Here is a 13029-nt window from a genome sequence, read left to right as displayed (position 1 = left end):
TCAACGACCAAAATACGACGAGTATGTAAGAATAGAGAGAATTGTCGACCTACAGCTCCGATCATTAAAAAAAAACCTCATTAAACATACAAAATAAATAATAAATAATCGAAACACAAAATCGAAAATATCTACGATTGTAGTACTCCCATTGCCAAAGTATAAATCAAAGAAAGGAATCTAAAAATAAACAACTAAGATATTAAATATAGCGAATAACTGTACAATGTAGACTTCCCACCAATTGTGTTGAGCATATGTTCTTACTATTGTGCATATATACTTTAATAACTTTAGTACCAGGAGGTGAAAAACAAGGAGAATGATGGTTTCTAAATATAGGGAACTCAGATGAGAAGTGGTGGCGAGTGGAGAGCGAGGTTATCAGAACGGCAGGTTTGGTTACCAAACCACTGCTGCTGTAACATTCACATTTCTGTTACTTGTTCAGCCGTTCTCTCTCTCTCTAGCATTGTTGCTGTCTCTCTCTGGCTTTGTAACAATCGGCTGGAAGGCGCCCGTGTAGGTGTCTTAAGCACAGGTGTGTGACTTGCACCACTAGCGCTTGCTTGTCACATAGAAACTGTGCCTGAATCTTTCAATATTTACTATTTAATTCGGTGATAATTTTAATCAGTCATTTTCTCTTTTTATGAACTCTATGAACTCTATTTATTGCACTAAACTTTTTTTAAATAAATACAAAAATTACAAAAGAAAACAGCCTGGTCGTTAAACCGAACAAAAAATAAAAAAATCCTACACCAAGCAAGGAACGCTGTAAAAACGCCTACATGGGGCTTGTTCACAAGGTCAAACCTGTCCATATGGTCCTAACGAACTTACATACTTACAAATATCACATGCTAAACATACGTGCATATAATAAGTACTAGACATAATTCAAATATGGACACAACATCTGTTTCACTTTTCGTTCCATGTTTTTTATAAAGAGACTTTCCATCTATAGTTATTTTCTCTTCTCGGTTTGTAAGAGAAGATGTCCCTGCTACCAAGTGAAATTTTCCAAAATTGAGAGGGACTTTTTTGCAGAAAAACAAAATGAATTAAATCCATGAATTTAATAAATAAGTCCTTCACAACATTTGTCTGCCGTTTTTTGCAAACCCATTAAAATATTTATGTATAAATAAACAACCTTTTTGTGCTTAAACAATTCAGAGACTGCTTTGCGAGTTCTAAGTCAGCAAGATGGGGAAGCAGATCTCTATATCTAGGGATGGGTGATATGCAGCTTTCACAGGAGCCAGAACTATCTCTTAACCTAGGCCATCAAAGAATAGGTACAGAAGTAATAATAATAAATAATGGGCAAAAACCATAAGCCTAGTTCATAGTTTAACACACAAACAAAATTCGGCGTTCCTTAGGTCAGACTACTATCGCATAGTCTGAATGCCAGCGGAAGTCCTCCACAGGAAAAAAAAAAAACGACCCGGTTCTTGAGTTAGAGCGAAAGACTGGTATGGCTCTTTGAATCTCACAATTTCAGATTCAAGTCCCGGTCTGTGCCTTTGATCTTATCTAACCTACTCATTAAATAAATTACTTATTTTTTTTTATAATTATTACCTTTATTTGCTTGTTTTTTCACAACAGGCGAATTTACGAAATGTTGTATCTTGTGGTGGTGGTACGTCCAACCTAAAAAATAAAATTACGATTTTCAAACCATTAGTTGGAAAGTATAATAATAATAAAGCGTCTTCACTTTCTGTCTTAAAAGATTTAAAGTGTAACTTTAATCTCAACTAATGACTGAGTAATTGCCGTGATTATCCACGATTGCCTAAAACAAATAGTTGATGATTCACTTAATATAAAATGCGTTTAGAATTCCTTACATTAGACAGATGGGACTAGTGTCATTTAAAGACTGTAACGGCGACAGTAGACAGACAAAAATAAATAAATAATAAATAAGTAAATAAATAATACAAAGAGAGAGATTGATTTAAATCCCACTTTATTAAGAAGAGGGAAGCAGTTATGGCGCACCATATTTGGGGACCGGTTACCCCTACGCTGTTTGTCCTTAGAATCTACGAAAACTGGTTAATGTACTTTAAACATAGATATTTATTTACTAAATACAAATAAAAGAAACGCTCACAATCTTAGTAATAGCGCCAGTAATCTTTGCGCCAATATGTAGGTAGTTCGTATCTTAAAGCTATTTATATGGATATATCTTGTAATTATATGAATAGACAATGCGCGGCGCTGATAGCAGAGTGTATTAAGAACATTCCAATGTTAGGCGTCGAAGGCGTTTTAGTTCTTTATTTGGTTCAATGGTATCTCTTAAGGAGTGGTAGGGATCATTTGATATTAACTCACTATTAAGACTATTTTTCCCTTTACTCTTTTGAGACTCGAAGATCACAGTACATCAACAAACTCCTCCACTACAAAGTGGTCATCCGGCTGATTTTACTCTACGCCTGGAGCTTGACCTGTTGTAACAACAAGAAACTCTAGACAAGAAAGAACTCAGAATTCCTCAGACTTGCGACAGACTATCCTCTACGTAGTGAGATAGCTCCCATAATCTCCGAACACTCCTTTACCCAAAACTGTCTACTGAAACTCCTCTCCACTCTAGATAGCCATCCTAACCTACTCGGCCTCCAAATAGCCACAATCCATCCATTCCTTACAGTAACACAAAAGAATCAAGACATTTCCTATTCCAACTTTCTCCTCTAGCTTCAGGTTTTTCTATATTTTCTCCTGCACATTTTATCCTTATCCCTTTCCTAAGTATTCCCTAAACTGTAAAACTCCAAATAAAATATTCAATTTAAAATTAAAAACTGAACAAATCTAATTTACAAAGTTTAAATTAAATAAGCGATATTGGTTACACATATGTAAAGGAGTTTCATAAAATAACTAGCTGTTTTATCTTATCTGTAGAGTTATTTGTAGAATACTTTAAATACGAAGCAACTGAAATTCTCGTAAGTTAAAATGAATAATATTTTGAGATAATTTGTTTCTCTCAGAAATTTTGATAATGTCTTAAAATAACTTTCCTTTATTACTCAAAATTTAAGATAAAATAGTAGGTTGAAAATTGATGGTCCATAATTTTAGATACCTCATTCGTTTTTTAACTCCCTCTCATGATCTAAAAATACTCTGTACATATGGGTCATAAATGCGGATTAAAATTCAATATTTGTTCAAGGACTCATTTAATGCAAATACAATTTTACGGTCCATTTATCTTGAATGAAGTGAAATATTTTTTATGAATAAACCAGATGCACTTCTGTTCTATTTTTAGAGACTTCGGTGATAAGCTTTGGAATTATTTATAAACAATTTTTAGTCTGAAAAAAATTAAATGCAAACTGATCGATCTCTTTTTCTGAATGGTTATTTAATTATTCCGAAAATATTGCAAATGGTTTGTAATAGCGTGTAAGCAAAAAGCAAAGCCAATCTGAGAATGGTTTTGGTGAGTTGTTATGTTGCTTATCATGACCACTTTAAGACAAGGTTAGATTCCATGAGGTCGTGTCTAGGAAGCGTACTCCACTGGCTATATAAACCCCCAGAGGGGTCTATTGTGGCAACCACTACAGAACGCTCCAGGAGAAACTGCTGGCTGAAGCTTGAACGCATGAGTTTTACCTACAAAAACCCTTCAATCTGACAAGAGTGCAAGGAATGAGTTTTTCAGTCTTCAGTTGCCAAAAAAAGGATGCAACTGATCATCCGTCTAGCTTTACTGGAATAATTAAATCACGGCACATTTATTTTACATTTCTTAATCTAAGGGTTTCCCCGCCTACCATATTTGCAACTTGAACACTTTGATAGCAGAACTAGTAAGGCATGTCCAATGTTATCAACAGTTCCCTTAAAGACACAGACGGTTCCAGAGGAACCGTAACACAAGAATCAAAACTTTTGAAAGGCACTGAAGGCTTCGGCTTCAATTGCACCCAATTGGTCGAACTTCGATCTTCGACTTCCAGATTACTGACCAATAGAACATCACTGGTCCCCTAAATGTTGTTGCTGGGCATAAAAATTGGTAAAAATCAATAAAAGTACTAATAAAGTAAAACAATTATCAATAGCATTCAATAGGCTAACATTTAAGAAAAAAACTATCAAAATAGTTGTATGTTGAGAACTGAATATAAAAAATAATATAGAACTAGAAAATAAAAATAAATTTTTACAAAAATCGTTTTAAGAGATGTTTTATTGAATTGCTCGGTTGTATTTTTACGCGCTACTATTGCAGTGGTCGCTGGCTGATAAAAAGTCAGTCTTTTATTTTTAAATTGAAATAAACAGAATGGTCCAATGATATTTGTTGAAAGTGGCTTTTATTTTAAATATGGACGGCTTTTACAAATATATGCCTACATCTGCAACAATAATAAAAAAAACAGCAGCACTGAATTTATTTAAATAAAGAAATGTGGCATAATATTTTATTTTTTTTAAGGTTAGCTTATTTAAATACAGTTTCTTATTACTACAGAAAACCTACACTTGGGGCAGATTATTGCTGTGTATAAGTAAGGAAGTTCCCAAAAACCAAATGCCAAAATCTATTTTTAAAATTTCAAAAATATTCTTAGATAAAAGATGATAAAAAATGTTTAGTTATTTTGTTCCTTTTTATACGAGCCATTACGCTGGTGCTTGATTAATAAAAGTGCTGAACTAAGCTCATATACACACACTGGTGCTTCTACAGCGTTTTATTACTATCTCAGCAAGTCTCAAAAGATAGTGCGGACAACTAACGAGACTGCGTCATCAGCTAGTAAAAAATAATAAACACAAATTTAATTTTAAAAATAATAATAATAAAATAGGGAAATGCAAGCAATTTCTTTTGTGGTTAAACTAAATAAGAACATGATTGATAATCGAATTGTTTGGTTAATCTTACTAAATATGTATTAACAGCAAGGGATTACAATACTATATCGATTCTGACAAGGACAAACGAAGGGAAATTACTCGACCAAATGTTATGGTCAGCCGGCGATAGACAGACCAGGAAGATAAGCATCAAACTTGACAAGTATTCTGCATTACGTGCACAATTATACAACAACATTCACTGAACCGTTTACTACATAAATCGTTTTAACTTCCACTTTTTTGAAATATCTTAAATTTAAGTGTCAAAGTACTTGGTTCAATATATTAAATATTTTGTAATATGTTTTCTAAAATAATAAAGAATAAAACACCATTAAACGGCCAAACATATTGTAACGAAGTTGACCTGGGCAGAGAAGAAAGGCCTAGATTGTTCTAGGGGTTGAGCGACCAAAGTCGGTAACAGGCCACCACTGTGTGAACAAAAGGGCGGTCTCTAACTGAGGAGAAAAAAAGGCCTAGATTGTTCTAGGGGTTAAGCGACCAAAGCCGGTAACAGGCCACCACTGTGTAGACAAAAGGGCCGGTCTCTACCTGAACTAGAAAGAAAAGGGCTAGATTGTTCAAGGAGTTAGTGACCTGTGTAAAAGCCAGCTAAGAGAAAGGCCTCAGTTGGGGTGGTGGCATATGTGTTTTCCCAGCCAGTGATTGACAGGTAGGAGCGAGACAGAGAGTAGGAGGAGGGCGGCCCCAGCTGAGGTGGTGGCAGTATGTTTTCTCCAGCCAATGAACGTCAGGAGGGCGTGGAAACTTATGCTCAGAGAGTTGGAGGAGGGCAGTCCCAGTTGGAGGGAGGCACGCAGTTAAATGGAGGCAGACACAGCTGGAGAAGTCAGTTTTTAAGGAGTTCTTAATGAGTTGTTAATCAGTTTTAATCAGTTAGTTTTGAGTGAGTCTTGGAGAGACGTTAGTTTGGAGAGACACTTTGGAGGTGACAGTTTGAGAGAGTCAGTGGTAGCTAGTCAGGCGGTTAGTCAGTTAGTGAGTAGAGCTTTGTTTGTGTAGCAGAGACTAGTGCAATTCGGTGCAGTGCGGACCAGTGGTCAGTCGGGGAACAGATTTTGTGGCGTTACGTAGTGAGTAAGTAACAGAAAACTGTTGTGACTGTTGTAAATGGTAACTGTAATGAATAGCGTTAGTTGCTAGTAAATGTTAATGTGAGTAAAGGTAATGTGTTAATAAATCAGGTTATTACTTACAACTTTAGCGAGTTTTATTATTTATCAAACCCACATATTATTCAATAACTAGTGGCAGGCATTAGTTGTGTAAGTAAAGTTCTTTCTTAGTAAAAGGACAAGAAAAACTTTACAATATCTTTGGCCACTGAATAATAAATAATTTACTTCAGAAACAATTTTGATTAACTCGTTGCTCTAATGTTAAATCGTTGCAATAATTCAACTTAAATTCGGAAGCAGTCACTGAATGATAACGGTATATTTATTTGAATTCATATTATGAACAGAATTTTTAAAAAATTATGTATATTATTCCATTTTATGGAGATATTCAAGTTGTGCAATAAAAGGCTCATATATTCAATTTACGAAGGCTGAGGCTCTATCTATATTTTAGATTTAGATGTAGAGTGAATTTAAAAGACCTTTCAAGGACATGGTTTTCTAGTACCTCAGATCCTATCAACCAGTTTCCTTTCAATTACAGGAACATGAATACTCGTAGAATATCGTCTCTAATTTCATTTGATTTTTCTTAATTTAAGACACTTCTAAGGTTACTGGCACCCGGAGCTTTTTCCAGAGCACTAACCGGCCTCCAGACGATGTTCCCTCGTTACACACACCATATTGTTCATCAGCGGACAGGGCGTGAGATGTAAGAAGCTCCTAGTAAGAGAAAATCCAAATACCAGCAGCTGAATTCAAACCCGCGTGGGAATCCAGCACGCTAACCAATGAGTTAACCCCTCTTACCTGCCGCCCCTTATAAAAACAAAAACAAAAAATGGAATATAGATACGATACAAATAAATATTTACCTTTATAAATCATTTGATACTTTATAAATACTAAGAATGTGCGAGGCAAAATGGTTTTATCTTAACAATAATGGCAGAATCATGTTTTTCAAGAGCATTTGCTATTTATTTTGTCACGATTATATTTATTTTTAATTATCAACGGCCAGATCAATATTGGAGAGTTTAAACTTGGTTTAAAAAAAATAATTTAATGTTATTGTTTGGTTTTACCATTTTAAGATCTTTACGGTAGTGAAGATCCCCCATTGTACCAAACGGCACTTATATTCTATTGTTCTTTTATTATTACACATTATTTTAAACATCAACAGGCGGAAAACTACAGAAGGAAATGATTTTTGTCTGATAACAAGCATTTGCTACGTACTTCTGGGTTATCCTGTTTAAAAAGAAAAAGAAGCTATCTCTTAAAATTGTTTTTTGCTCCCCTAATCTCTGAGGATAATCTTGACCTTGAATGTGACTCTTGTGCACTATACTTTAGAGTGAGAAAGAATGATAAAGAGAGATTTCCAGGTTAAATTTACCCTTAATAAGATTTTATCAAAGGAAAGCGTTCCTGTTCCTCTCCAAAAAGACTCGTATCTGTTTTTTAGTTCCTCAATATACCTAATAATACAGCTGATTACATTCTTTACTTAGAAACAAATATTATGCCTACTTGTAGTAACTTTTCAAAATTAAGCCCGGAAGAGATGTTATGAACATTTACAGTATTGCATCTAACAAGCTACAGTGGAGACTCCAAAAAAAAAAGAGAAAGTTGAAGATCATCTTATCTACCGAAAGTTGAATAGTTTCGAACCTGCACAAGAACAGAAGAATGTTTGGATTGTAAACAAGTCTCAAGAAGCATGAAGGGTGTTGAAGAGTATGAAGAACAGGAACAAGTTAGGTCAATGGAAACGGAGAGATTACTACATAAAGTTTATGTCTCCAGCTGGACGAAAATGATGATAGAAGAAAAAGAGGTGTACAGAGCGAACAAAGTGGTCAAAGGTCAAAGCGCAGGAGATGTACCAATGGAAAGATATGGATCAAATAATAGCTCTAACATGGACAAGCTTTTTTTCAGGTTGACTTTGAGAAGAGAAATCGGTATGATCATACCGATGGAACTCAAAATAAATTTTCTGTGCAAATCCAAACTTTAAAATTGGCACAACAACAATCATTATTGTAATAAATAGAAAATAAATTAAAAAATAAAATAAAATAAAAGGCGAACGTCTTATGATCTTCAAAGCCGAATTTATACATTCATACTCCAATTCAGCGAAGGAGACAAAAAAGCCAGGGGTCCCTAATTAATAAGAAACAGTGATGATCTAAATTGATATAAGCCGATCTCCTCTAATGATCACATTATCAACTAAATATGGTGGCAATTAACTACCAACATATAACAAGCAATTAATTATTCAATTATAATTAATTTCATTGCTATCTTGATTTTATTAGCTTAATGATATCCGACAGGCTTTGGCATTCACCTGATAATAATCTGGTCCACAACTGATCTAGCTTAATGTAGCCAATAATATTACTTCGCCGTAAATTGGCTCTTTTTAAGTATATGAAATTTAAGTATTTTTTTTTTTAAACCAAAACTTATAAGCTTATTTTACGATGCAGAAAATTGAAATCGGAGCCCCAACTCAAAACTTCCATTTCAAGGTATCAAAGCTATTAGTTTATCTATAGATCATGCTGCAGGAATCAAGGCGATTATACTTATCTATTCAAACCCTTCAACTCCACTTCAATTAGGGTTTCATTGCTTCAATGATACATAATCCGGCAACTCCTAGTTTCCTCTCTTATATTCCCCCATTTCGACTATGGTTGTTTAGTGTATGGCGGTCTATCTGGTGATATTGAAGCTAAGCTTAAGCGCCTCATGAACTGCTTCATAAGATTTATTTTCAGCATTTCCAGAGACTCTCGCATTTCGCACTGCTACGATGAGTTGAAGTGGCTTTTTCCTGTCTATCGCCGCCAATATTTTTTGGCTTCTTTCCTTTTTCAAGTCATCCAGTCTCAAAGGCCTTCCTATATTTTTCAACTCCTTAAGTTTAAATCCTCCATCCATTCCCGTAACACTAGATCTCGCTCATCTGATCTTTATATTCCCTCTCACCGTACCTCATCCTTTGACAAGTCCTTCCTCATACGTGCTACCTCTCTATGGAACTCCTTGCCTTCATCTGTCCGCCATGCTCCTACCCTATCCATCTTTAAATCCAGTCTATTCAGTTATCTCCTTTCTATTCAGCTTCCTCCGAAATTCTAATTGTTTTAATTTATTTCCTTAATTTCTGCTGTTTTATTATTTTATTTTTACTTTCATTTTCACTTATTATATTTTCACTTTTGTAAATATTTATTTATTTATTTAATTTCTCTATAATCACAGGCCAAACTGTTAAGGCCTCTATTTGTACCTGTTTCTAGTCTTAGGGGACAATTGTCCCAGAATAATAAATTTCTTTTCTATTCTATTCTATTCTATTCTAATAAAGACAATCAATTATGAACAAAAGTCATCAATTATACCGATAATTATTTATTTATTGCAAAAGCAAAAACTAAACACTGCATTACTCTTAATTGCTTTAATATTACAGTACCTGGGTCACATTGAAATAGTATTTCTGACTAAAAGGTCGCCGTCGGGAACATTTTTTAAAGGAATCAATTATGACCCCCCAAAAATAAGTGTGAAAATTAAATTTAGGGAACCAGGATTTGAAATCAATTTTATTAATCAATTATTACTTGGGCGTAAACGACGCCACTCGAAGACACCAGAACAAATCTCCACCTATTTTCATCTACAAACAGCCCAACAACTTCCTCAGTGGTCAGCGGTTTTTAGCCTCCAGCGGTTACAGCATGTGTTCCGTTTATGGGTTGCGGTTACTATCAATGGTGAGAAAAAGGGATGCATACATGATTTTCCTCGCATAAATATGCTCTACCTAATGCTCTCGATTTCTTGTCAAATCTATTAAAATGAACGTTTTTTTTTTTCCTTTACATCCTCTCTTTTATTTTTATAAGCGGAAGTATTGCGATCGATTGCATTTTCGAAATTCAAGTTTTTTTACGAGAATCATAAGGTTTGAAGCCCCTTGGAAATTGTAAACGCGAAGACTTAAGCATACATGTATATATTTGAGAGTGGGTCTGAATATCATTAAAACAGTAAGCAGCAAAAAGCTGAAATGTAGAAATTCCAATGAAGCCCTATTCCAATGGTTTTGGTAGAAATTTTGTAACCATAGGATGTGGCCCTTTATATTAAAAGTTCTTTTGTGAATGCACCATGTAACTCTACTGTCAACTTCCGATGAAGCGATACAAAACTCTTTAGCCTAACAGATCAACGTTCAAATAGATGCTCTCAAACAGAAGAATACATATTGAATCATGAAATGATTCACAACAATCAAAAAACTGTTACAATAAAAATCCCAAGTTTAGAAAGTAATAATAACCCCTAAGATCTAAAGTAAAAGTCCTTAAAATGTGGGATTGTTCGCAACTGTTGACGCCTGAAAATACATAAAAACCAAAAATAGTTGCAGAAACCAACTTCATATGAATTGATCATGATTAATGAGTTTTTGATCGAATTGTCAGAGTTGAGTGTTGGCTGGAGATGCCCGCAGGGATGTCAAGGTTACTGAAAAGATGGTTAATTTTTCCCCCATTGAAGGGATGGAACCCATCATCTTATTTCTTACTTGTACATAAACAGGCAATAATAACAAGTATGCTACTGTATTTAACGCTGATTCATTTCTGGGGATACGAAAAAAATTAAATAAAAAGAGCTTAGGATATTACGACATCTAATTAGATAAATAACTTAAAAAGATTATTAGAAGAAATGCAGCACCAAAAACAGCACATAATCTCTCAAATCTATGAAAACAGATTAAAATCTAAAACTAGTAGAAAACACTTTGTTTTAAGAACTCTACTTAAGATGGTATCGACAAAACAATTACTAAGAAGTCTGTAATCTGTAAATATCGAGAGAGAAAACAAGAGCTATTAGTTAAAATAACTTAGCAATTGTGTTGTAACCTAATAATAAATTTTTAAGCAGCACAATAAGTAGGAGGTGATGCCTGTCTAACAAACGTCCTTTGACATTGAAGAGCTCAAGGTAAAGGTGAACTATCTTTGACATAGGCAGGATTAGTTAATGCAGAAGCTTTATCTAGCGGAGAGGGATTCATGTACAATTATTTGTACAAGAAAGGAATGAATATCTCGGAAGCTGGGCGGAAGGTAAACCCCATCTGGGGCAAACATATCCTGAAACTTACCCGAAGCCCCAAGAATGGAGTTTAAGCTTGATCGTCCCATTATGTAAATAATAATAATATTAAATAAAAACAATAATAAACGAGTAAGGAAGTCAAGAATAAAATAGCTTTTGACGGCTACAGCAACTCTAGCGAAGCCACATAAATTAAAGAATAAATTTTAACTGTTTTACTCCAGAACGAGTTAATAAAATAAAAATGTCTAAGACCAGACGATAGCTAGTTGTACAAATAACATATTTCGCGGGACCCAGGCTTAGTCGAGCGAGTCGAGGAACCTCCAAAAAGTATTCTTACTGAAACAATAAGTAAACCTAGATGTGTTCGGAAGTGTTAAATAGATGCCATATAAGTGTTTCGAAGCCAAACGGAAGCACAAACTTCCTTTTAAGTAGGGCACAATGATGTTGACTGGGCAGAAGACCCTCTAGCATGCGGGGAAAATGATTTAAGAAACTTAAGTGAGCTTTCTTATGACCAAAGAAACAGACAGGCAACCACTGGGGTTCAGGGGAAAGGTTTACTCTTCAAAGGACCTCGTCGTAAAATGCTCAGCATCAATTTTATCTGCTATGTCTTACACCTATTCAAATTAGGTAAAACATCGAACTTCATTACTACTCGCAGAAACAAATGCAGAACTCATTATCCTACTAGAGTTGTACAGAAAATGGATTTGAATCCCAATCTGGGATTTTCTATTAATCAAGTGCCAAAATGAAAGCATAGAAACATTGTACAGCATTCAAATTTTCTTAATTCCAAGTTCAAATAATCTCTGGCCTTAATTATACAATCAGCATAAGATAATAGGAAATCTGACCTTTTCAAAAATTTTTATTAAATTCCAAGACCGGCAACGCATGAACTTATTAATATAAAAAACTTATGAAAAAAATCTATTTTATATACATAGATAGTTTGTAGAATAGTTGAATAGCTCAACACTCAATATTCACAGCAAAAATTGACAACCACTGAATCGTATTTAAGAAAAGAACCACTGAAATTTATCGTTTCAATTTCCTTTGCATTTTCAAATTATGGGCACAATAAATCTATTATTATTAAATATCTTAAAATGAAATAGAGATAAGGCACGCTAATGAAATAAATTAATTGTACTCACAAACTCAGTTTTTCATTTTCCGTTTCAATTTTTCATCTGATAAATTTTATTGCCACAATCCTAAAGAAAATAAGTATTTTACTAATAAACAGTAAAAATATAACATTTTAATTTTATAATCAAAAGTTAAGTTAGTTTAATTACTTACAAAAATTCAAATTAATGTCTGTTACTAATTAAGTTGGAATAGGCAGCCATTAAAATGGTCCAAAGACTGAAACTGAGATATCATATAATTATAATATATACAAAATTGAAATTTTCTTAAAAAAAAAAAAAAGAATGAAATTTATGAAACAATCTATAAACAATAAAATAAATAAACAGGATAATTTTAAATTGTTAGTTGCAAATGATTGTTTTTCTAGTCATTTTTTTTTTGAAAATATTGAAAACTAAATAATATAAATTAAAACAATACAAAACAATATTAATATTTAAATACATAATTTTAATAAAAAGAAAAATTAAATGAATTTATTTAAAAATTGTACATTCAATCCCATCATCCCATGTAGTGGGTCAGTTCCTCGGTTAATGGCGGATTGAAATTTGATCTTACGTGTAAGTACAATTAGTTTATTAATTAATATTGTAAATTAAAAGAATCA

The 13029-nt window shown here is 33.7% G+C and overlaps 1 long non-coding RNA gene across 4 annotated transcripts in view; it reads right to left on the bottom strand.

Annotated features, from left to right (window-relative positions):
• The window catches only part of LOC141460416 (uncharacterized), a 44104-nt gene that overhangs the window by 29659 nt on the left and 1416 nt on the right, over positions 1-13029 (bottom strand). For all 4 annotated transcript variants that reach the window (XR_012461995.1, XR_012461992.1, XR_012461993.1 and 1 more), the window contains exons 4-6: positions 12567-12638; positions 12419-12478; positions 1597-1668 (exon numbers count right to left, since the gene is read on the bottom strand). This is a non-coding gene — a long non-coding RNA (uncharacterized lncRNA). The remainder of the gene's footprint in view (positions 1-1596; positions 1669-12418; positions 12479-12566; positions 12639-13029) is intronic.

The sequence above is a fragment of the Rhodnius prolixus genome, unplaced genomic scaffold (genome assembly GCF_049639745.1).
Source record: "Rhodnius prolixus isolate KJV_2025 unplaced genomic scaffold, Rpr scaffold_6, whole genome shotgun sequence".
Classification (NCBI taxonomy): domain Eukaryota; kingdom Metazoa; phylum Arthropoda; class Insecta; order Hemiptera; family Reduviidae; genus Rhodnius; species Rhodnius prolixus.
Note: the sequence above shows the minus strand (reverse complement) of the source record. Positions and strands in the feature narration are given on the sequence as shown.